The sequence below is a fragment of the Ictidomys tridecemlineatus genome, chromosome 1 (assembly GCF_052094955.1).
Source record: "Ictidomys tridecemlineatus isolate mIctTri1 chromosome 1, mIctTri1.hap1, whole genome shotgun sequence".
Classification (NCBI taxonomy): domain Eukaryota; kingdom Metazoa; phylum Chordata; class Mammalia; order Rodentia; family Sciuridae; genus Ictidomys; species Ictidomys tridecemlineatus.
The window spans coordinates 194,357,254-194,383,238 of record NC_135477.1 but is presented as its reverse complement, the minus strand read 5'-3'; positions in this window follow the sequence as shown (position 1 = coordinate 194,383,238).

Below are 25,985 nucleotides of genomic sequence, written 5' to 3'. Positions count from 1 at the left end.
TTACCTTTAGGAAGATCTACACTCCTAAATTAACAACACTCTCCACAATAGTCATTTCATGAAAACAAACTTTTCATTATAACGAAAAAAAAAAAAAACAAGCTGGGGCTCAGGCTGTGGCTTAGTGATAAAGTGCTAACCTCACACATGTGAAGCATTGGAATTGATCCTGAGCACCACATAAAAAAAATAAATAAATAAAATTAAAAAATATTGTGGGGTCTGGGGTTGTAGCTCACTGATAGAGAGCTTGCCTAGTATAAGAGAGGCCCTGGGTTCAAACCTCAGCACCACACAAAAATAAATAAATAAATTAAAGTATTAAAAATATTAGTCTTTGTAGTATTAATTTTTTAAAACACTGAATATAAAAAAACTCAGTATATATACAATATAAATAATATCAAACAAATATAATTACCACATATATTTACACATGTATAAGTAAATCTATAAGTTTGATATATGTTTATATATATAAATATATATATATATATATATATATTATATATATATACGTACTTGTATATATACATACAAATATATAAACATGTATAACTTCTTGTTTTCTTTTTTTGGGGGTGGGTAGAAATAAAATGTTTATTGTTTTTCTTTTTGGTATCCTTTCTTGAGTACGTAGGGGGAATTAGCCCACTGGTGGTTTTTATGACTCCTAGGGTGCCCTTGAAGAGATGATGAAGAAAGAGCAACTAAGATCTGTAAATAATGGTTACTCTTCTAATTAGATTTCTTTTAAGACAAATGATAGAAGGGAACATCTTAAGATACAGCCCACATATAGCAGACTGTGATTAGAGTTTAATGGTGACTAGCTGCCAGGGATATCTAGGTCAGTCATAGTTTTATCAACTTTTTTTCATTGGTTGTTCAAAACATTACAAAGCTCTTGACATATCATATTTCATACATTAGATTCAAGTGGGTTATGAACTCCCATTTTTACCCCAAATAGAGATTGCAGAATCACATGGGTTACACATCCACATTTTTACATAATGCCCTATTAGTAACTGTTGTATTCTGCTACCTTTCCTATTCTCTACTATCCCCTCTCCCCTCCCCTCCCATCTTCTATCTCTCTACCCCATCTACTGTAATTCATTTCTCTCCTTGTTTATTTTCCCATTCCCCTCACAACCTCTTATGTGTAATTTTATATAACAATGAGGGTCTCCTTCCATTTCCATGCAATTTCCCTTTTCTCTCCCTTCCCCTCCCACCTCATGTCTCTGTTTAATGTTAATCTTTTCTTCCTGCTCTTCCTCTCTGTTCTGTTCTTAGTTGCTCTTATTATATCAAATAAGACATTTGGTTTTTAGGGATTGGCTAGCTTCACTAAGCATAATCTGCTCTAGTGCCCTCCATTTCCCTGCAAATTCCATGAGTTTGTCATTGTTTAGTGCTGCATAATATTCCATGGTGTATAAATGCCACATTTTTTTATCCATTCATCTATTGAAGGGCATCTGGGTTGGTTCCACAGTCTAGCTATTGTGAATTGTGCTGCTATGAACATCAATGTGGCAGTATCCCTGTAGTACGCTCTTTTAATGTCTTCAGGGAATAGTCCGATAAGGGTAATAGCTGGGTCAAATGGTGGTTCCATTCCCAGCTTTCCGAGGAATCTCCATACTGCTTTCCAAATTGGCCACACCAATTTGCAGTCCCACCAGAAATGTACAAGAGTACCCTTTTCCCCACATCCTCGCCAGCACTTGTTGTTGTTTGACTTCATAATGGCTGCCAATCTTACTGGAGTGAGATGGTATCTTAGGGTGGTTTTGATTTGCATTTCTCTGACTGCTAGAGATGGTGAGCATTTTCTCATGTACTTGTTGATTGATTGTATGTCCTCCTCTGAGAAATGTCTGTTCAGGTCATTGGCCCATTTTTTGATTGGGTTACTTGTTAACTTATTATCTAATTTTTTGAGTTCTTTGTATACTCTGGATATTAGGGCTCCATGTGAAGTGTGAGGAGTAAAAATTTGTTCCCAGGATGTAGGCTCCCTATTTACCTCTCTTATTGTTTCTCTTGAGGAGAAAAACTTTTTAGTTTAAGTAAGTCCCATTTGTTGATTTGTTAACTCTTGTGCTATGGGTGTCCTATTAAGGAATTTGGAGCCCGACCCCACAATATGTAGATCAGAGCCAACTTTTTCTTCTATCAGACCCAGAGTCTCTGATTTGATATCAAGCTCCTTGATCCATTTTGAATTAACTTTTATGCATGGTGAGAGGAGGGGATTCAGTTTCATTTTGTTGCATATGGATTTCCAGTTTTCCCAACACCATTTGTTGAAGATGCTATCCTTCCTCCATTCATGCTTTTAGCCCCTTTATCAAATATAAGGTAGTTGTAACTTTGTGGATTAGTCTCTGTGTCCTCTATTCTGTACCATTGGTCCACCAGCCTGTTTTGGTACCAGTACCATGCTGTTTTTGTTACTATTGCTCTGTAATATAGTTTGAAATCTGGTATCGCTATACCGCCTGATTCACACTTCCTTCTTAGAATTGCCTTTGCTATTCTGGGTCTTTTATTTTTCCATATGAATTTCATGATTGCTTAATCTATTTCTACAAGAAATACCGTTGGGATTTTGATTGGCATTGCATTAAACCTATAGAGAACTTTTGGTAATATCGCCATTTTGATGATGTTAGTTCTGCCTATCCATGAACAGAGTATATTTTTCCATTTTCTAAGATCTTCTTCTACTTCTCTCTTTAGGGTTCTGTAGTTTTCATTGTATAAATCTTTCACCTCTTTTGTTAGGTTGATTCCCAAGTATTTTATTTTTTTTTGAGGATATTGTGAATGGAGTGTTTTTCCTCATTTCTCTTTCAGAAGTTTTGTCGCTGATATACAGAAATGCCTTTGATTTGTGCGTGTTGATTTTATATCCTTCCACTTTGCAGAATTCATTTATTATTAGTTCTAGTAGTTTTTTTTGTAGACCCTTTTGAGTCTTCTAGGTATAGAATCATGTCATCCGCAAATAGTGATAATTTAAGTTCTTCTTTTCCTATTTTTATGCCTTTAATTTCTTTCATCTGTCTAATTGTTCTGGCCAGTGTTTCAAGAACTACATTGAATAGAAGTGGTGATAGAGCATCCCTGTCTTGTTCCAGATTTTAGAGGAAAATGCCTTCAATTTTTCTCCCTTCAGAATGATGCTAGCCTGAGGCTTAGCATAGAAAGCTTTTACAATGTCCAGGTAAGTTCCTGTTATCCCTAGTTTTTCTAATGTTTTGAACATAAAGTGATGCTATATTTTGTCGAATGCTTTTTCTGCGTCTATCGAGATGATCATATGGTTCTTATTTTTAAGTCTATTGATGTGGTGAATAACATTTATTGATTTCTGTATATTGAAACATCCTTGCATCCCAGGGATGAATCCTACTTGATTATGGTGCACAATTATTTTGATGTGCCTTTGTATCTGATTCGCCAGAATTTTATTGAAAATTTTTACATCTAGATTCATCAGAGATATTGGTCTGTAGTTTTCTTTCTTTGAGGAGTCTTTGTCTGGTTTCAGAATCAGGGTGATGTTTGTCTCATAGAATGAATTTGGAAGAGCTCCCTCTTTTTCTATTTCTTGAAATAACTTGAAAAGTATTAGTATTAATTCTTCTTTAAATGTTTTGTAAAACTCCGCTGTATACCCATCCTGTCCTGGGCTTTTCTTGGTTGGTACTCTTTTGATTGCTTCTTCTATTTCATCCATTGATATTGGTCTCTTCAAATTGTGTATATCCTCCTGACTCAGTCTGGGCAAATCATATGACTTAAGAAATTTATCGATGTCTTCACTATCTTCTATTTTATTGGAGTATAGGTTTTCAAAATAATTTCTAATTGTCTTCTGTGTTTCTGTAGCATCTGTTGTGATATTGCCTTTTTCATCCCTTATGTTAGTAATTTGAGTTCTCTCTCTTCTTCTCTTCCTTAGCATGGCTAAGAATCTGTCGATGTTATTTATTTTTTTGAAGAACCAACTTTTAGTTTTGTTAATTTTTTCAATATTTTTTGTTTGTTTGTTTGTTTCAATTTCGTTGATGTCCGCTCTGATTTTAATTATTTCTTGCCTCTGCTACATTTGCTGTTGTATTCTCTTTCTTTTCTAGGGATTTGAGATGAAGTGTGAGCTCATTTATGTGTTGGTTTTTCCTTTTTTTTTTTTTTTTTTTTTTGAGGAATGACCTCCAGGCGATGAATTTCTCTCTTAAAACTGCTTTCATTGTGTTTCATAGATTCCGATATGTTGTGTCTGTATTTTCATTTATCTCTAAGAATTTTTTGATTTTCTCCTTTATGTCTTCTGTAACCCATTGATCGTTAAGTAACATGTTGTTCATTTTCCATATGATGTAGGATTTTTCCTTCATTATTTTATCATTGATTTCCATTTTCATTGCATTATGATCACATAAAATGCATGGTATTATCTCCACCCCTTTATATTTACTGAGGGTTGCCCTATGGCATAATATATGGTCTATTTTTGTGAAGGATCCATGTGCTGCTGAGAAAAAAGTATATCCACTTGATTATGGTTGATATATTCTATATATGTCAGTTAAGTCTAGGTTATTGATTGTGATATTGAGTTCTATACTTTCTTTATTCAACTTTTGTTTGGAGGATCTCTTCAATGGTGAGAGAGATGTGTTGAAGACACCCATAATTATTGTGTTGTGGTCTATTTGATTCTTGAACTTTATTAGAATTTGTTTTATGAACATCACAGCACCATTATTTGGTGCATAAATATTGATAATTGTTATGTCTTGTTGGTGAATGGTTCCTTTTAACAGTATATAATGACCTTCCATATCCCTTTTGATTAATTTAGTCTTGAAGTCGATTTTATTCGATATGAGGATGGCCACTCCTGCCTGCTTACAAGGACCGTGTGCGTGGTATATTTTTTCCCAACATTTCAGCTTCAGCCTGTGTATGTCTTTTCCAGTCAGGTGAGTCTCCTGGAGGCAGCATATTGTTGGATTTGTTTTTTAAATCCATGTTACCAGCCTATGTCGCTTTATTGGAGAGTTTACGCCATTAACCTTTAGATTTACTATTGATATATGGTTTGTACTTCCAGCCATTTTTTATTATTTATCTTTTTTTAAATTTAGTTTGTTTCTCCATGATTAGCTTTCCCCTCGCCTTCTGTCTTTACCAAGGCACTTCCCACTAATGGTTTTGGTTATTGTTTTTCATTTCTTCCTCGTGTAGTGTTTTGCTCAAAATGCTTTGCAATGCTGGTTTTCTGGCTGCAAATTCTTTTAGCTTTTGTTTATCATGAAAGATTTTTATTTCATTGTCATACCTGAAGCTTAATTTTGCTGGATACAGAATTCTTGTTTAGCATCCATTGTCTTTCAGTGTTTGAAATATGTTGTTCCAGGATCTTCTCGCTTTCAGTGTCTGTGCTGAAAAATCCGTTAATAACCTTATTGGTTTACCCCTGAATGTTATCTGCTTCCTTTCTCTTGTAGTTTTTAATATTTTCTCTTTGTTCTGTATATTGGATATCTTCATAACAATGTGTCTTGGCATTGGTCTACTTTGATTTTGTGGGCTCGGTGTCCTGTATGCATTGATAGTTTGTATATCCATTTCCTTTTTTATTTCTGGAAAGTTTTCTGTAATTATTTCATTCAGCAGGTTACTCATTCCCTTGGTTTGAATCTCTATACCTTCTTCTATCCCAATGACTCTTAAGTTTGGTTTTTTTATGTTGTCCCATATCTCTTGGATGTTTTTCTCGTGATTTTTTACCAGCCTTTCTGTGTTGGCTAGACTCTTTTCAAGATGATATATTTTGTCTTAATTATCTGATGTTCTGGCTTCTACTTGTTCCACTCTGTTAGTGATACTCCCATTTGAGTTTTTAATTTGGTTTATAGTTTCCTTCATTTCTAGAATTATTTGATTTTTTTAATAATATCTATCTCCTGATAAAGATGCTTAATTTATTCTTTTATCTGTTTATGTAATTCATTTTCACTGTGTTCTTTCACTTTTTGAATTTGCTGTCTCATATCCTCTTTAAGGTTCCATTCCATCTGTCTAAGTTATTTCTTGAGTTCTTTATTTGACCATTTTTCTGATGCCTCTAGGCCCTCCTGAATATTTAGGCTGTCTTGCATTGTTTGTATTCCTTTTCTTTCTTGCATTTTTGTACTGCTCATGTTACTTCTTGTACTGTTTGACTGCTGAGTTACTGTTTACTCCTATAAATTTATTTGATGCTTGGGAGGAAAGGTATTAGAAGGGAACGTGTGAGTCCTGACTGTCTTTCCCAAGCCCCGTTTCAATCCTGTGGCCACTGTCTATGAACGCTTGGTTGGCATTTACCTTCGTACATTCAGAAGGGCCTACCAGTTGTTTCAGCAGGATCGTTAGTGCTGAGTCACAGCAGTTTGGCTGCGAGAAGCAGGTGAAAGGGAGCTTGAATGCAGCCAATCCAGGCTCAGTGTGTGTTCCAAGAGGCCCAGACTATTTGCCCCAGATCCATGTTAGCTCAGAATTGCCTAGTGATCCTGAGCAAACAGCATTTAGACAGTTTACGACTCCCTATGCCTGCACAGCTGAAGAGGTCAGAGACTTGATCTCTCCATGCCCACTACCATGTTGGATCGACCACTAACTTCTTGTTTTCTTAAAAAATTCTCTTGAGACATGATCTTCTATGCTCCAGAGGATATCAATAAGATGCTGTGGCTGGCCACCTCACCTGGATTTTCTAATAAGAATGTTATAGTGGAAATTATGGCATTTTTTCAAGGCCACCCTCAGTAGTTAAGCATGATGCTGTCTTAAAAATGAATAGTAAAATTTACTGAGGATATACCTTAGTGAAAGTGAAATCCTGAATTCAAACTTTATTATTTATTTATTTGAAATAATATGGATGAAGCTGAAAAAACTCATGCTAAATCAAATAATCAAGACACAGAAAAAAATACATTGTATATTCTGTGTATTAAACCCCTACCCAAACAAACAAACAGACAAAACACAAAAGAGGAAAATATAAGATGAATGCATAAAAAATAATGGTGTGTATTAAAATATTACACTTAACAGTATTACACAACATTCTGAGAATCCCAAAGACAGTAGAATTTTAGTTTTCTTAATACAGAATGAAGTAATTATTGAGATGATGAATTTTATTAACACATCAAGTGTACAAACTAATGGGACTCAGTGCAATATTTTAATACATACATTTACAGACATTACTAATATCCATATGTTCTATTCCATTCTTAATGTCTCAGAACTCTCCCTATATATAGTAATCAATATTCTATTTTCAAAAAATTTTATTTTAGTTATCATATATAAGAGATGTAATTATTTTTGTGTCTTTCATTACTTATTATCACATCATACAATCATATATATTTTCCTTTACATTATATAATTTTAATTTTATTCATGTCTGGGTACTTCATTATAACTATATTATACACTTTCTGTAAGATATATTAAGTTGTTCAGCTAAATAATTGATTTTTGTATATATATATATATATATATATATATATATATATATATATATATTGCTAAGCCCAGTTATACAACTTAAATTTATATAACAAAAGAAATAAAAAAACAGCAACAAAATAATATAGGAATTTATTCTTTTGCCTAATTGTATCAAACTGAAAATAAGCAAGTTAAAAGATAAAAAAAAAAATCTATGTTACTTTACATTTATTAGTAAACAAGATATCAATATGTTAATTCTCTTTGTGCCTGTCACACACAAACTCAATTTGGTGTGTTCAGTAGATTATACTACATTACATAGAAAAACTTCTCTGGTGTAAACAATTAAGTAAAACATCAGTGTGATAGGAAATGTATGATACATACACTTTCTGAACATGTATATCTTCAGGGTTACCATTATTTGGCTCAATACTCCCAAGTTTACATAATCCATTATATCTATAATTGAAAACTTCAGTTATTTGTATGTGTGCACAAATGCATGCACAAGAAACAGATGCAAAGAAAAAGATGACCCTGAACTTTTTCATTTCAATCTGATTTCTACAACAGACTAGGTAGGGAGTTCTTCCTAAGGTGATCTCCAGAATACCACCAGCTCACACGTTTCTCTTCAAAGAATGTGAATATTAAGGATAATTGGTGTGGAATTGAGTGGTAGAACGAAGGTGAGGTGGAAGGAGAATAATGTTTGTGGATATGTGGGTGGTGTGTGAGAGTTATAACATTTGACCAAGTCCTATCCATGAAAATCTTTTTAAAAATGCATCCACTGCACTGTTTACATTCTTATATGTCTTCTACAATTCTACAGTTAATCCTCAGGGACTCTATTCTTCATACCCTGGTACCTCAGCACTGATTTTCTTAGAGTCCTCTTCTTTACACTTTGAAATACCTTGTTGCCTTTTCTCACAGCCCTTGCATCCATGTCTCTCAAACCTCTATAAACCTTTAAATGCTGAATAATTTGCAGGTGAATCAATGTCCTCCCTATTCTCCCACAAAATGGTAAAAGTACTACACATTTGTAATCCTAAATTTTATCTTTATCCAACTATAATAATTTAAAAATCAAGAATACAAACTCTTCTAGGGTTGTGGCACACAGATGTAATTCCAGTACTTGGGAGGCTGAGTCAAGAGTATCACAACTTTGAGTATAATCTCAATAATTTATCAATACCTCAACTAAAATAATAATAATAAAAAGGGCTGGTGATATAGCTCACTGGTAAAACATACATTGGCCAAATCCTCAGTGCCACAGTGATACAACACAATTTCTGTCGTCTTTTTATAAAGGTAAAGCCATCCAAAAAAAGTAGGGGTGTGCTTAGAGATGTTACTAGATATTCTAGAAGCAAGCCATGTGTTATAATTTTCAATTTTTCAACTTTTCAGAACTTTCTCAAAATTATCCTATGTATTTTGTTTTTTATATGATTGTCACTAGAGGTGTTTTTAATTTCAATATGAATATTTATTTTCTTATGTACATAAGCAATTGATTGATTTAATTTTGTTACTTTTCTGAGCATACTTGTAGCTACTGATAGTTCTTAATGAATCCACACTTTCAAAATATCTACTTTAAAAAATATGTCTATCTGATTTGGAAAAATGACATAGTTGAGGAAGTAAGAGACAGATGCAAGTCTTAATGCCCATTACTTTGACAAAGACAAAATTATTGGTGAAATCTTCAGCCATCTGTTGCCTATGTGTCAGAAAAAAAAAAAGCTTCCAAAAGCACACATTTCCAGACACAAGAGATGATGGACACACTAACCAGCAAAACTTTCTGCTTTCAATGTAGTAGGATAGAATCAAGAAAGTAACCCATCAATCTAAAAAAATAAAAATATCATTAACACATTTATGTCAGCATCAAATTTCCCCTTATATAGTTCAGAACTGTCCAATACAAATAAAGAAAGTAATGTTTAGCTTTAGGATGTTTTATTAAGGTATAAATCATGAGAAGTAGTTTAAGCAAAGAGGGCAAAGTTCTTTAGGCCACAACACATAGTTTCTATTCCAACAAAGCTTAGTACTTCAGATTAAAGAAGTTTGTGACCAAGCTATTGCTCTTTCTGACAACAAAAAATTACACAAGATTACATGATGGTACAAAGACAGCTACATTTAAAACTGACATAGTCTAGGCTCCTAGCACAGGACATGGCAGCTACCCAGTGATTTTGTTATTGCTCACAGTGATTGCCAGAATTTTAGAAAATGCAGCTCCAAGGACAATAAAAAGGAAGAAAGGAAGGGCATTCTGGGCCTGCAAACTGAAGCAGTTCAAGAGACAAATATACAAAAACCTAAATTTTATCTTTATCCAACTGTAAAACCTTGGAATGAAAAGAGAGCGGCTTAGAACACTACCTCCAAAATACATAGAAAATATGGAGATCACCAATCCTAAATATGCTCATTGGACATAGCCAAACTTTGAAGCAGAGCAAGGATAAAGCCATGTTCAGATAGCATTATGGGCTATACGGAAATCTTTCCCCAATGCACGTATACTAGATCACCCCAACCTCTATCATTTTCATCCTATGGGCATGTCCCTGCTAATAAAATCATGGTGTGTATGGGTCCTGGTTTTAACTAAAATCTCTGGGGGTTCATATGCATTACAGATATTTGATTTAGTTACTTTATTCTTTCCAATATTCCACTCTGTAAATTTCTAGGGCTTTGCCTCTGTGAACCTTAATTTTCTGTCAGTCATATTAGCACCTGCCTGTAATCCCAGAAACTTGGAAGACTGAGACATAAGGATCATGAGTTCAAAGCCAGCCTAAAAAATGGTGAGGAACAGAGCAACTCAGTGAAAACCTGTCTCTAAATAAAATACAAAATAGAGCTCTGGATGTGCTCAGTAGTCAAGTGCCCCTGATTTTAATCCTTAGTACAAAATTTTAAGTGTGTCTCCAAGGTCCAAAGGTAAGAGCTAGATTTGGAGATATACTAGTTAACTTTTATAATAAAGTGCTTACAGTGCATAGTATATGAAGTACTATACATTTTGGGGGAGAAAAAATGTCCCAGTTGAGTATAACACAGATTAGAAGTTTTTTGAAAAGATACCAAAAACAGAAAAGAGTCAAATGACAAATAAATATGTAAATAAATAAATATGTGAGTATAAAGCTATAGTATTTAAAGAAGTTAAAATTCAAGACAACAGAGACTATTTTATACTCACCAGAATGTTAGAAAAAATATACATACACAAAAAAGACTAATGGTCTCAGAGATGTTAATTGACAGAAATTGCCAAGCCTGCTTGGCAAGGTAAATGGTAGGTCCACACTGGAACAGTGTGGAGCTATTTACTCAGGCATACACCATGAACCATTAATTCTACCCCTGGAAAAAATTGGTCACTAACATTGCAAAACTTACCATTTGGAAAATTTCCTTCAAATGCCATCACACTCTACAGTGCAGGACTTCTCAGTAAGAATACTGGGCCCCATTTTTCACATCAGTCAAAACATGGCCCAAGCTCCACATCAAAAAAGATCATGAGGCAGTGGTCTACTTACTGCCAATGACCTTAAGAATAAGAAAAAAAATGGGAGGAAAGTTAATCTAGAAAGAGAAAAATGACTAAGGGGAAGAGGAGGACGAGAAGAGGGCATTTTAAATTATTGTGTCAAGAGGGAGCCAAACTTCTTTTATTGCTTGCTTTTTTAAATGCTTTAATAGTATTAGATGGAAAATAATAGTACTTACCATTGAGGATTATGGAGGAGTAGTAAGAGGAGAAGAGCACGAAGAGGTTGTTAGGGCACCATTAATGTTCTGTTTCTTCATGTAGGCAGAAAATAGATAATGGTATTCATCTTTGTGATAATTCAAGAATCTATATAATTTCAATGTCCTGTTCTTGAGGGTCTCAATAAGATCAAATTTATTATGTAAAAGATTGTGAGAAGGTCAAAAAAAGAGATGTAAAAATATGCTATGGAATACTTTGTAGTAATGTATATAATATTTTTTTATTGTGGTTCTGGTTTCTTAGGTACGAACATATGTCAAATGATAAAAGTATATTCCTAAGAAGTGTACAGCTTAATATGTGCCAATTAAATCTCCATTAGGCTGTAAAAGAGTGGGATACATCTAAAGATGAGATTTTAAAAGAAACATATATCTAAATTAGTAATCCATGAAATAACTAAGAAATTATTAGCAAATCATTTATCTTAATAGTTTGGAAAAAGTATATTATAAATATAAGAGAAAGAAAATTCTATGCAAAAGAGCAAATTTAGCAAATACTGAAAAAGGACATACCACATAAAGAATCATCAGTGTCAATGTTGGAGTTTTTAAAAAGCAAATGAAATTGAAAGAGCACTGGAAAATTTGAAATTAAAAATCATGTAAATTATATACTATATAATGAAACATGTATGTATATATAGCATGATGTTTCACTTGATGGGAATACATTCTGTAAAGTTTATATGAAGATTATTCTGCCATTTTTTAAACAACTTAGTGCAAAGACAAGAATCTCGACTTGCCATGACACTCAGACTAATACACACCCAAGTTATTTGCTATAGGCATTGGTGTACATGAAGTCTACCACTGAACAAAATACCATGATGAAACCAACAACTGATGCTGTGATTTGTAACAACCAGTTAATCCCTCAAAATAAAATGCATAAACTGTGGAACTCAAGATAAAACTCTTAATGAGTCCCTTGCTATTTAGATGATCATAAATCAGAGAGATTGCAATGCAGGAAAGAAAAATGGCATTCTTTCCAAAAAAAGATGTTGGAATAAAGAAACATCTGTGTGGCAATAAATATGCAATAGTACTCTTCACTCACTATATACTACCTCATTTTCACGTACTAAGTACTGAATATAAAAATTATTAATAAATGATATTAAAATATAAAATAAAATATAAAGCATTAAAAAATAGTTTCATGCCAGCCTCAGGAATGAGGCCCTAAGCTATTCAGGAAGACCCTCTCTCTAAATAAAATACAAAAAAATAACTGATAGTGTGGCCCAGTGACTAAGCACCCCTGGATTTAATCCCTGACCCCTTCCATAATGGTATTGTACCATCATTTATATCACATAACAATTCACTTTCATATAATAAATATTGAATATATAAATTATGAATAAGTAATATTAAAATATGAAAGAAAACATAAAGCATTCAAAAATTAATGTAATAAAGAGCAAGAGGAATAAGATGAATGTGGTAGTGCAAAACTGAATATCAGTACTCTGGAGGCTGAGGCAGGAGGATCATAATTATTCAAGTGATCACAGAAAATGAGCAAAACCCTTTCTCAAAATAAAATTTAAAAAGGGTAAAAAAAAGGGTGAGGATGTAGCTCAGTAAAAGGAAATCATGGTTTAAATTCCCAATATTACAAGAAGAGAAAAGAACAACAAAACCAAAAATTAGTAATTTCTTTTCAAAGTAACACAAAATATTTTTAAATTCATAATTTTATAATATTAAAATCAAAATTTTGTTCATCAAATACCATTAAGGGGTCCAAGGTGATAGAATGAAAGAAAGTAATTTCCTCACATATAATAAAACAACCTCTGTGTGTATGTGGGGGGGTGGATTGCAAAGAAAATGCATACAAGAAACTTGTATTAGATATCTAAGAGTTCAGTAATCATAAAAAACTCAACATCATTAAGAATTAGTTAATGTAAAATAAAATCACATAATATGCCCCTAATTAAAGACTATAGATAAACCTGTTAATTGAATTCATTATCATGAACGAAAGATGGAATTTGAGCTGCTTCTATCCGTTTGTGCAATCCATTTTGCTATTGAAGAATCTGATACACCCCCACCAGAAAAAAAATATGGCACATGTATATATAAGAATACAGCAGTATTTATTTAAAGAGTTGAAACAAAGTCTTGATTAAAAAGGATGTACATTTAGGAAGAGATAAATATTAAACTGTGGGAAGTAATGGTTTCTAGAAGACACAAATTTTTAGTTCACATTTAATCCAGAGGAAAAACTAGTCTATTTCATCATGTAAGTTTTTTATATATGTCATGTGAATGTTGTATTTCATAAGTAAGCATATTTAAAAAGGAAATGTGTGAAATTTTAAAAAAATAATACATAGAAGCACATAAAAGACTGAGTTACACAACCCATGTATAGATGAAAAAACTAATAAAGTTGACCATTTTGACCAAGCTAATTAATAATAATACTCCTTTAAAATTTCAAAATGCTTTACTTTTAATTGAAGCAGAGAACAAAGAAAAAATTCTAAAATTCTTCTGGAAGATTACATAAATATAAAATTAGCCATGGACTCTGATCTTAAGATAAAAATCAGCAGCACTCACTACCTGACATTAATGTATATTATAGAACTATAACACAACAATAATTTAAAGACCAAGAAACCACAATACAGAAAATTTCATAGATAAATTTATATAAATGTACAAACCATTGTTTTTAAGTGTAATAAAAGGGTCTATACAAATGCAACAATATCAAGAAAAGTATTTGATATGAGTGAATGATAAAACCAAACATAAAGACAATAAAACTTGACTGGCCAGTAAGGACTCAGGGTTGGCTTGGCCCAGAGGAGGACCTAGGCCTGCAGACTCTAGAGACTACCACAAGGATTCCTGTCCCCAATTGTCAGGCCCCACTATAGTCAGTCAACCTAATTTCAAGGAGCCTAAATCCCCTGTCTCAGGATGCCACTGCACACTCACCACTTACTGGTTTTTGAGGTGCCCAATTTTCTCTCAGTAGATCTTCAAGCACCTATACAGCAGAGAAAACTAGATCTACTGAACATAAAAGAGGGACCTAATGATGAATACCAATACTGGTAGCCTCCAGAGACACAAAATATACCAAATGGTCACAGCCTGTCCCTCATCACAGCCCATGCACTGGATTTGACTTAACTACTCTTGAGTGGACAGAGCCTATATCTTCACCCTCTCAGGCTGAGCCTACTGAGTCTTTTGTTTAGTGAAAGGAGGTTACATCAAATGTTGAAAAGAATGAGGTCAGAATGACAGGTTCTTGGCTGAAACTTTTATTGATTTATTTATATCTATTGATTGATTGATTGATTGGTTGAGGTGCTTGGTATTGAAATCCAGTGCCTCAGGCTGCAGGTAATGAAAAAAAAAAAGGTGTTTCTTGTAGTCATGTGACCAAGTTCAGCTAAGAGAACACTGGCATTTAGTCTTAAGACCTTTTCAATTTGTGGACTATATATGTCTGTATATTACTCATGAATGAAAATGACAATACTGTAAAATATCATTAAACATTCCTGCCCTCTCCTGTTCTGGAAGAAACTGATTGAACATATTTTTTAAAATACATGAAATCTGGTATTCACATATAAACATTCAATCCAAGTAGGTATGCACCTAGTGGTAATATTAGAGTTACTAATTATAACAAACTGTGTTTGAGTTTTGTTTCGAAAATGATGATGGAAATCAAAAGTAACGTGTTATAAAAGAAATCTCATGAAAAAGCAAGTAAAGCAACATGGAGAAATACATGAGTTCTGATACAGGGAGTGAATGAAAGTAAATCATATGCATATCAATTTGTGAATGGATGAAATGATACATCCTGTGATGTATATATACTGAAGAAATAGGAATATAACAATTTTGAAAGAAAATTAACTTCAAAAGACACATCATGTCCCATATGAATATACTTTCATTGATGTTAAACTGGGTCACTTACTGTAGAAATATTAGGGTTAGTACTCAATATTCACTGAAGTTCATTTTGAGTATTCAGAAATGAATATGTATGTCAAAAAAATAAATATTTCTGAGAAATATCTTGTGAAATGTTGATTAAAAATCCACACAGTTGGACATGAAAGAATCAAGGTAGTATATGTATATGATATATATGTTCTCATGTTTGCATATCCGTACACTGTGTGTATGTGTGTGTGTGTGTGTGTATATACACACACACACACACACACACACACACACACATATATATATATATATATATATATATATAATACATTAAAATGTAATAGTACATATGCTAATCGAAATTCATAAGGGGATATATATCCTTCACATATGTACTCAAAATATTCATTTTCCTCTACAGTGTTTCATGTCTAAATTGTTGAAGTATAAAGCTCACCACAGATTGAATTTTCAGTTCCCTCAGTGTATGGGGGGAGTGATCTCTTTATGAAATTTGTATTTTCCAAAGTCAGAGTACTCTCAAGAATACAACTGTGATAGCAGTAGAATTCTATATATGTATATAAAAATATATATTGTGACCCAGGCGACAGAGACAGGGAGTCAGGAAGTTACGTATTTGTTAACTTTGAAAATTCATGGAGAATTAATACAAGATAAATGTGTGACAGGTTTTATAATATGTATTCCCAATGAAGCAAAAGGCAAGACCAAGTTTCCACCATGCCTATTATGAAATGCCTGTACTTTAATTAGTTTATGATTATTTTTATCCATGTTAGGATTAGTAGTCAGAGTCTAGTAGGTTATGAGTTAATGTCAGAGATTCAATATTTCAAATGGCAAAATGGAAAATGAGTCTAATATGTATGCAAACATGTGCCACATAAAAATCTTCCACTGTCATCCACCACAATGCCTTGACATTACTATCACCCCAAATAAGACACAATGAGAAGAGAAGAGAAAAAAATCTGTGAATACATATCTGGAATGGGAAATTCTGAGGAACTCACAAGCTTGGGTGTGGCAGAAGAGATTCCAAAAGTAGGGGACACAGTAAACATTCCACAAACTTGGAGCTGTGCTGGCCTAATGACTTCTTGACTATCTGATATTTGTGCACTAGAAATATAGCTTTGTGCCTTAGCTTCCTTTGTCATGAGACCATGAAAGATTGGTCTGAGTCTATGTGAACAGGAAGACATGGTTTCATATTTTCCAATACAAACAGGAGGCAGCAGAGCTGAATCTTCTCTTCATAGGTAACTGTGGCCATTGGGGTATGAATGTCTCCCTGGGTGGATTGTGAAACCTTTGGCTCACCCTCCAGTTTTAATGGCATTTGTTGCAGCTTTCCTGGAAAATTGGTGTTTGTTTTTGAAATACAAAAAGTTCAACTGGGACACATTGCTGGAGGGAGCTCTGTCCCGTGGGATGAGTCAGGGTCTGAAGGAAAAATCCCAATCTGGGCTGCTATCCCATATATCTTGCCCACTTGAGCATAGCAACTTGATTCTGAGCATTGCACCAGATCCTCTCCCCACAGCAACATGCCTTTATATTTTAGGGTCTGCTGGCTGCACCTTGTCAGTCACATGACATTTGGAATCCAGTGACAGAACCACAAGGGCCCACCACAAATGTTTGATCACACACCTGCACTCCATTGCTCCAGGCCCAGTTCCCTGCTGGCTCCTACTCACTGGCATAGATGTTCTTCACCATGGTCATGAATTCCACTCAGTCAAAAACGGCACTCGCTGGTTCAGTCATGATGAGCAACAGGAGATCTAAAGGTTCTCCAGGGATTTCTGGTCATGGCATTCACAAAACCTTCATGGTATTGGCCTAGCCATATTTCAAGAATGAAGTTGGCACTGGGTGTTTTGATTCATTCATGAGCCATTAAGAGTTGAGGAATCTCCTTTCAGTGAAAGCTCTGGAGATCTCATGCAGGCAAGGCTTCCCAAGGAGTGGCAAAAGGTCACAGGAATCCAGGCCCATTGGGGTCTAAAATATGAGGTTCATGTGTGTTTTGCCTCTCAGCTTTAGCTGAAGAGGCTTTAACAGGAAAATCATGTGAAATCCTGCTGAGATTCCCAGTGCTGTGGAGAAAGCCACCCTCGGCCTAGACCTCAGGTTCCAAAGGCTCATCTAATGCCTGGCCTTCTCAAATCCCAACACAATTCATGGCAATAGTTCTCTGAGATCAGTTCCAGAACTCAGTCTCTAATGGCATCACACCAAAGTTCAAGCTGAGGTGGACCCAGTCATCTTTTCCAACCACCACACAAAAGACCACTATTCTAACAAAAACACTCCCACATGGCCCTCATCTTCTTCCATACAGACACTCATCATAACATTCTAGCTGGGGTTTCCATAGGGGGAGCAGTCTAAGATGGTGTGCAAAGTAAGCTCTCATGCCCATCATATGCCAAATGTCATGGTGGCCTGGACGCCCTTCCTGAGAAACAGGATAGAAAAAATGGGCCTGTAGTTAATACTGCTCTGCTTCTCAAATTAGAGGCCTCCTGCCTGCCAGGGGTAGATTCTTTATGTGTACTGGAGTCATGAAAAAACCCAAACACCTGTGTGCTAGTTACTCTAGGGCTTACAACAACTCATTTGACCCAGAAAATCCCTGTTCTTAACTTCACAGGGGTCAGGAACCTGACCAGAGGAAGGCTAGAGACTTCATCCAATATTACTCTTCTTTTTCATCCTTTTGGATTTGATGGACCCATAAGATTTCTCTTGAGTTTCCTGGGGTGATGAGAATGTAATTCACAGCCACACACAGGGCCAAGAGTCTGATTCAGACACATTGTTTACAAAGCACTTTACCTAAAAAGCACAGATTAGGCCTCTTCATTTCCATTTGAAACTGTTTTCTTGAGAATTCCCAAAGGAGTGCCTGAAGGCAAAGTACTCCCTGACATTCAGGGGAACAGAACAATAGGTAAGAAAGAAGATTGGGGAAAGACTTTTCTTCAAGATGAACACTGTGGCACTGACAGCTCCTAATCATGCTACTTGGGTTGCTATTAATCCAAGCAGGATTCTCCAGAGAGATCCTTACCAGTCATGCTAATTTTTGCGTTTTCTGAGATGCTTGGCATTCCCTTCAGCAATCCAGTCCATGGCCATGTCACAGAGCTTGAAGGTGGTACACATCTTGGACACAAAACCATGAACCCCTTCAGAGAGTGACCAATATTCAGGAAGAATACAGGAACTTAGGATCATGGTAGGTGTTGCCCATCTGCAATAAAAGCAGCAGTCCATTCATAAATTGGACATGAGGAGTGCTAGAAAGTTTTTCACTAGACAGGACACATTCACGGCTGCATTCTTCTCTCTACTCTCTTTAACAACAAACCCAGTGGGATTCACTGACATAGAAAGACTCACTGGTTAACAGTCCATTTCAAACCAACAACAAGAACAACATAAAAAAAAAACAAACGTTTTTCCTTCATGTTCTCAGAACATATGAGACAAAATGACAAATTCAAACACACACCCTTTATTTTATTTATTTGTTTGTATGGTGGTGAGGATGAAACCTAGGACCTCACCTGTGCTAGGCAAGTGCTTTACCACTGAGCCATAACCCCAGCCCCAACAGGCAGGATTTTTGGTAAAGAAATTATGACATCAGTTGAAATGTTTTGGCAAATATAGGAAGGCATTTGCCTTTGCCCATAGCCATAGAACTTGAAAACTTATGCAAGCACTAAGTACATCCTGTGCATATTATACTGAACATTTTTCCATATTAGTCTGAGCCTACTTTCCAGTGGAGATAACATAAATCCCGATGTGGTTCTTATGCCAGTGGAACAGTTGATGTGCAGATTTCCTTTCCATCTGGTGCACGTACTACACTAGAGCAGGAACCTGACTCAGGAAGTTGTGAGCAATAAGTGGGGGTGCATAGAACATGGTAACCCCCTCTCCACATACACACATGGTTTTGGTAAATATTGCCTATAGCCAAAACAAAGTACTTGTAGGGCACTAGAAGAAATTGTTTTGCATCTCAGGTGTCCATTGTAGGAATGTGAATTTAATAACAAATGGTTCAAACATGGGAAATTCTTTTTATGGACTCTTCTGTGTACTGCCAGCAGACATTCTTGTTAAAGAGTGATTGTCACTGGAGTGACACGTTTTGTCTATTTAATCAGATTGATGTTGTTTTAGTAAGTTTGAAAAGCCCGGTGTGACCCTGATCTCTAGCAGATAGGCAAGTGGGTGTGTGACTTCCAAGGCTCCATTAACCCTTCAACATGTATTTCAGGGCAATAGAGCCATCAAGGAGTAAGGCCCTTTGTGAGAGTAAAACTGAAGCATTTTTTTCTTTCCTGTTTTTGAGGAATACATTCAAAAACTGCGTTGGGAATTTCACTTTCAATTACATATTTTCAAATTCCTAGTTGTTTCAGAAATTATCAAGTGACATTAAAATGGCTTTTTAACCACATTTTGTTTTTAAATATTGCATTTGAATGTTAGCTATTGTACAGTTCCAAATACATGAAGAGCAAATCAGTCCCCCCACCAAAAGAAAAGAATGAAGAACATATGGCAAAAATAATATACTGATACAGAATTCCTTGTACTGATTTTCATTGAGTTTTAGGGAAAGTTTTCACCAAAAGCCAGTTGACAACATTCTCTGTAATTTAATTAATATTAATAGTAGCAATAAACAGAATGTATGACTTGCATGGAATAGAAATTTACATAGAATTCATTTGACTTTGACCCTCTCATTCAAGTGGTGGTTTACTATGTTAGAAATGTTTCCAGTCAGTGTCAGAATACTCTGGAGTGACTGATTCCACCTGTAATCAAAGGCTGGTGTTCCATGGCTCAAACAGTGTGGCTGTGTGGATTATTACAATATTAAAATACTTCCATACTGGTTGGTGAAGAGTTCTGAATGAACCCCTGCTGTCAGCCTGTCCCTACATCTCCTCTGACACTAATTACACCTCCATGTTCTCCTGTCAGCTAAATCTCTCTGGGTCAACTCCAGCCCTATGGACAGGGTTCCATTCTTATTGGCTGCAGTCTGTGATATTTCTGTGGTTAAGTTTTTGAATAACATCTAGTGGATCCTGCTCTATTTAAATGTTTAATGTTTTGGAGTTCATCATAGAGTTTTCGTGTTAATTTGGATTTTTGAAAATTGTTCATTCATTATCTTGATTACTACTTTTGGCATCCCTTAATTTTCTACCAATCTTCATTTTCTTCAATCTGGAACTGGCCAATCTGTACTCATTCTGGCATTCAGTTTTCAAACTGTTAGAGCTGTTATATGTCATCAAAATATTCAAATAATGAGAAAAGTGCCAGGTGCTGCAGGACACAGTGACAAACTCATGCAAGGCCCCATCTTCCACATCAGAAGGCTGAGAGTTACCATGGGGGAAGGCAGAGTACACCTTATCTTTCTCTCTGCAGAAAGGGATGTGTAGTAGTCAGCTTGGGCTGCCATAACAAAGTGCAGTCGCTTGAACATAGAAATTTATTGTCTCACAGTTCTGGAGGTTGAAAGGCTGAGATCCAGATGTTATTAGGATGTTTTCATCTGAGAATTCTCTCCCTGGATTATGTATTCCATCTTCTTCCTATGTCTTCACATTATCCTTTCTCTTAGGTATCTTTGTAATAATCTCCTGTTTTTCGTGTGTGTGTGTGTGTGTGTGTGTGTGTGTGTGTGTACACATATACATATAATCATATATTAATTGCATAAATTAATGGGTTTATTATGTCATTTCCATACATGCATGTATCATGAATTGACCTTCTTTCTACCCTTGCTCACACTTCCTTCTCCCTGCTAACTGCTTCCTGGTCATTAATTGTCTTTCTTTATGGATATTTCTTTAGTTTTTAGTTTCCACATATGAAAGAAAACAGGCAATACTTTCCTTACTGTGGCTGAATTATTTAATTTAACAAGATCTGTTTTCCTGCAAATGGAAGAATTAATTCTTCTTTGACTGAATAATATTCCATCATGTATATATACTGTATTTGCTTTATTCATGCATCTATTGATGGACACCTCAACTGAGTCCATATATTTTATTAAATATTTTTAGTTGTAGCTAGATACAATACCTTTATTTTTACTTATTTATTTTTATGTGGTGGGGAAGTTTTAACCCAGCACCTCGCACATGCTAGTGAGCACTCTACCACTGAGCCACACCCCAGCCCCAACTGAGTCCATATCTTACCTATTGTGATTAGTGTCACATTAAACATGGTCATTCAGGTGCTTTTTAAAATTCTTTTTAAAAATATTTTTTAGTTGTTGATGGACCTTTATTTTATTTATTTGTATGTGGTGTAGGCAAGCACTCTACCACTGAGCCACAACCCAGCCCCTCAGGTGTCTTTTTAAATTGTTGAATTTATTTCCTTTGAAGAAATGCCAAGCAGTGGTATGTATGTATGTATGTTTGTGTGTGTGTGAGTGTATATATATATACACACACACATTCTATTTTAATTTCCTGAGGTCCATCTATACTGTTTTCTATGGATGTCATACTTGTTTACATTCTTACCAACATTGTATATTCATCCTTTCCAGGTTGTTTGCCATGGAAGATGACTCTTGTTCTCTCAGGTCTTACATAGCTGCCTATATCTTCTCCAGGGATCATTTCTGCATCTACCTTTGAGGTTCTCAGCAGGTGCAGGAACCCCTTCATACCTGAATTGCAAGAACAACTCTGTACCTGCTTTTCTGTAAAATTAGACTTAGGGAACAGAGTATGGTTAGGGTTAATAGCATGTTTGATTTGAGTTAGGAGTCATTCTGCTGGATGAATACTGGTATTGGGAACCTGAAATATTTATAAGAATGCATAAGTGAAATATAAGTATGAAAACAGAATCCTAGGTAAGATTTGAAGTAAGAAGGGCATTGGACCCTTGATTGGGATATACAGGTTTAAATTACATTCTGCACAGATGTATCAGATAAATCAATATACAATGGCATAGGATCTTGTACCTTGTATTATTGAATATAGGAGAGAGCATCAACTCAAAAAGGTATACTCGGTAGGATTGCAGTGTAGGTTTAGGAAGAAGAGTGAGTATAGGATTTGGACCAAAAGTTCTTTTGCCATAGGGTTTCAGTAAGAGAGTGAATGTAAATGTTAGCACATGTGAAGAGTCAGTCACAATGATGAACTAGGGAAACTATGTAGAAAAGCAGATATCAATGTAGACGTTAGGAAATCAAGCAAAGTATAATGTAAATGATAGGATTAGACATTTTCAAGAGTGGGGAGGTTGAATATATAATCTTAGGAAGAAACAAATATGTTTCTTAAGAAACCAGTATGTTTATTAAGAAACAATTATGTTTCTTAAGAAACCAATAAGATTGAAATTTGAAAGCATTAGGCAACATGGACATGGATGTTTTTACTAATCCATGCTCACCTTCAATTTAGGCTTTGGTACAGTCCTAAGTGTGAATTTACATTTTGTGTCCAGAATATTACTGTGATGAAATGAATATGTAGATCAGGTGACATGAGTATTTATTCCACCATTTCTGGGAGCAATATTTTGAAAACCTATAAATTATTATTGGGTATACAAATAGGTGTACCCTGTGTCTATGAATATAGAGATGATGCATGAACAGACCATAATGTGAATAAATAATATAACTGTTTCCAACTTTAAATAATGGACTGAATTGATATCTGAAAATATACATGAAATCTCATATTGATATACATACATTCATTCCAACCAGTCATACATCTAATGGTAATATTAGGGTTATTACCGCTGTTGACCGGTGACGAGTCCTTGCTTCCCGATGTTGAAGAATAACACCAAAGAAGCATGCGAGGCAAGGTCAGAGTAGAGATTAGAAATTTATTAAAGGACAGAAGAAAAGACTTCTCCTGGAGGAAGAAAGGGACCCAAAAGGTGGAATCCAGTTAGCAGGCAAATGTGTTCCCCTTTTTATAGGTTTGGTGATGGAATGTAGATTGGAGGACGCGAGGGGTGGGACACAGGTGGACATAATTATCACCTTTTGGGATGGGATTATCACTTCTCTGGGATGGGCTATCTCCAAATCTGTTGAGGCTGTTCGTTAATACTTCTTCCAGGTGAACTTTGGCCTAGGGCCTTTTTGGAACTTCATTAACATTCCATGAGTTGTCCTGTTTTCCCTGAGTCATTCCCAGCATGGCCTCCATTTTAGATTTCACTCGATGTTAGACCCGATTTACCTAACTATACTGACTACCTAACTTTAAATCTGGCTTCAGGGTCACTATTTATCATGAAGAGTGTGTGAGTTATGCTTCAATAACGATTATGAAAATCAAAAATAATGTGTTTGCAAAGAAGTCTCATGAAAAGGCCATTCAAGATACATAGAGGAATACATGTGTTCTGAAGCAGGAAGTGATTGAAAGTGAATCAAAAGCCTATAAATTTGTGAACTTGTGGTTGAAAGCATATATCCTATGATGTACATAAACTGAAGAAATAGTTATGTACCAATATTGAATAAAAATTAAATACAAAATACACATCATGTCCCATAGGAATCTACTTGTATTGATTTTAAACTTCAGTTCATTACTGTAAAAAAATATTAGGATATTTATGCACCATTCACTGAAGTTAGTTTTCAGTACTAGGAAACAAATATGTATTTCAGGAAAAGGAATGTTTCTGAGAATAATCTTGTGAAAAGTTGATTATAAATCCAAATACATGAAGTGAATGAATTTAGGGAATGTATAATAAAACACATATATTTAATATTTTGAAAAATATGCAGAGTATATATATACAAATTAAAAAGTAGCAATATATATGCCAATTGAAATTCACCATGAAATATATATCATCCACAGATCCAAAAATATTCATTTTACTGAATATGGTTTTATGTATAATGTTGTTCAACTAGGAATCTCATCCATAGGTTGAATTTTCAGTTCCATCAGCATTTAAGGGGAGTGATCTCTTCTCACAATTTGTATCTTCCAAAGTCTGCAATCTCACAAGAATGTACATGTGATACCAGGTAGGATTCTATATATGCATATAAAAATACATGTGTTGAATAAGCTACAGAGAAATGGAGACAGGAATTTAAATATTTGTTAACTTTCAAAACTCATATAGAAGTATCACAATAAAAAGTTGACTAGATTTATAACACATAGCCGTGATAAAGCAAAAGGCAAGTCCAAGTATATACCATGCCTCATATTAATTGCCTGTACATTTTTTCTGTTAGGTTTATTTTTCTCCATCATGTAAGGATTAGTAGTCAGACTCTAGTAGGGTGTGGGTTAGTTTCAGGGATTCACTATTTCGAATGAAAAATAGGAAAATGAATTTAATCTGTATGCAAACATGTGCTACACAAATATCTTCCCACTCTCATTCAGAACATTACATTGACCTTACCATAGCCACAAGTAAGACACAATTAGAGGAGAAGAGGAAGAAACTCTGAAAATAGAATCCTGAATGGAAAATGCTCAGGAGTTCACAACCTTGGAGGTGTTACAGGAGATTCCAAAAGTAAGGGACGGGGTAAACACTCCACAAACATGGAGCTCTGCTGGCCTAATGACTTCTTGAAAAACTGCCTCCAAGGTTGGGCACTTGAAATATATGTTGTTGTCAGTATCTTTCGATTCCTTTGTAGTGAGTCCATCAGAGCTGGGTCTGCATCTATGTGACCAGGAGGATATGGTTTCTTATTATCCAAAGAACAAAGGCAGCAATGCTGAATTCTGTGTTTGTAGGTAAACTGTGGCCACTGGGGTCTTAGTGTCTCCCCATGTGGACTGTGAATCCATTTGGTCGTCCTCCACTTTTCATGGTGTTTCTTCCACTGCACTGGGAGTTTGGTATTTGTCTCATGACATACAAAGAGTTCAACTGGGACACAGTGCTGGAGGAGTTCTGTCATGTGTGGTAGGTCAGGGTCTGCCAGAGAATACACCAACCGGGCTGCTATCCCATACAACTTGTGCCCTTGACCATAGCATCTTGATTATGAACATTGCCCTGAAACATCTCCACATAACAAGATGCCTTTACATATAAGGGTCTGCTGACTGCACCACGTCAGTCACAAGTCATTTGGAAGCCAATGGCAGATCTGCATGGCCCCACCACAGATATTTTATCACACACCTGTACTCTATTGCTCAAGGCCCTCTTCTCAGAAGGCTCCAACTTACTGGCATCTCTGTTCTATACCATTTTCATGAAATCCAGTCAATCAAGGCAATGTCTAGTACAGTCATGATCTGCAACAGGACATCCAAATGTTCTCCAGTGCCACCTGGAATTTCAAAAATTTCATGATTTTAACCTAGCCATATTTCAAGGATGAAGTAGGAGGCACTGTGTGTTTCAATTAATTCGGGAATCATTCAATGGTGATTAATCTCTTTTTTTTTAAGAGAGAGTGAGAGAGGAGAGAGAGAGAGAGAAATTTTTTTTTAATATTTATTTCTTAGTTCTCGGCGGACACAACATCTTTGTTGGTATGTGGTGCTGGGGATCGAACCTGGGCCACACTCATGCCAGAGGAGCGCACTACC